The 769-nt window shown below is 33.8% G+C and overlaps 1 protein-coding gene across 1 annotated transcript in view; it reads right to left on the bottom strand.

Moving 5' to 3' along the window:
- ADAMTS5 (ADAM metallopeptidase with thrombospondin type 1 motif, 5) overlaps window positions 1–769 on the bottom strand; it is a 54,361-nt gene that overhangs the window by 35,799 nt on the left and 17,793 nt on the right. The window lies entirely within an intron of this gene.

The following is a 769-nucleotide window of genomic DNA, read 5'->3' as shown; positions in this document are numbered from 1 at the left end:
TTCTAGACACTGTAGGTTATTTCTGCACACATATATTTCTTTAAACCAAGATTTATGTTTATGTCACAATTTGGGGTTCATTATCTTCAAATAATAAAATTCAAGAATTAAGTTTCCTCTTCTTACTCCTTACTTCTTTTATAAGCTTGAAGAGCCATAGCAAAGGGAAACAGCCCTCCCTGTTCTAGATGGAATTTAAATTGCATTCTTAATACCTCTCTGTTTACTGCTAATCAATTGCTCGTTGGAAGCCATTAATCCTCCTTGTCATCCTTGAATTGGATTAATTGTATTTGGCCTTTTGCCATGGAAATGTGTGCATGTGACAAAATTATGCACAGAAGCACTTGTTATTATTTTTTTAATCACACTGTTTAAAACCCCTTGACTATTTCTTTAGCTGCAATTACGTAAACTGGCAACCTTTCCATTTCACTCACACCATTTCGAACCTTGGCAGTACAGTTATGGTTTCACTCTCAAGATTTCCAATGAACATCTGAATTTCTTTGTGATCCAATGTTCATCTCAATGTATTAAAAGTAACTTGTGCATCAAATTATTAAGAATGCAGCATATCACATTGATGTCTATTTTCTGGTTTTGATTTATAATGTGTACAGGTGCCAACTTACTTAAAGTTTGTAGGATTTAAAAAAAAATTATAGCAGGGGTAAAGATACTATTGGGGCAACAGCATATACACATGAACTAATCTAGATCTGGAGGCAGAAACAATGAAGAAATGTGAATCACCTACAATATTCCC

The sequence above is a fragment of the Propithecus coquereli genome, unplaced genomic scaffold (assembly GCF_000956105.1).
Source record: "Propithecus coquereli isolate 6110/MARCELLA unplaced genomic scaffold, Pcoq_1.0 Scaffold149, whole genome shotgun sequence".
In the NCBI taxonomy this organism is placed as follows: domain Eukaryota; kingdom Metazoa; phylum Chordata; class Mammalia; order Primates; family Indriidae; genus Propithecus; species Propithecus coquereli.
The sequence above is the reverse complement of the archived record's forward strand: the minus strand, read 5'-3'. Positions and strand labels throughout refer to the sequence as shown.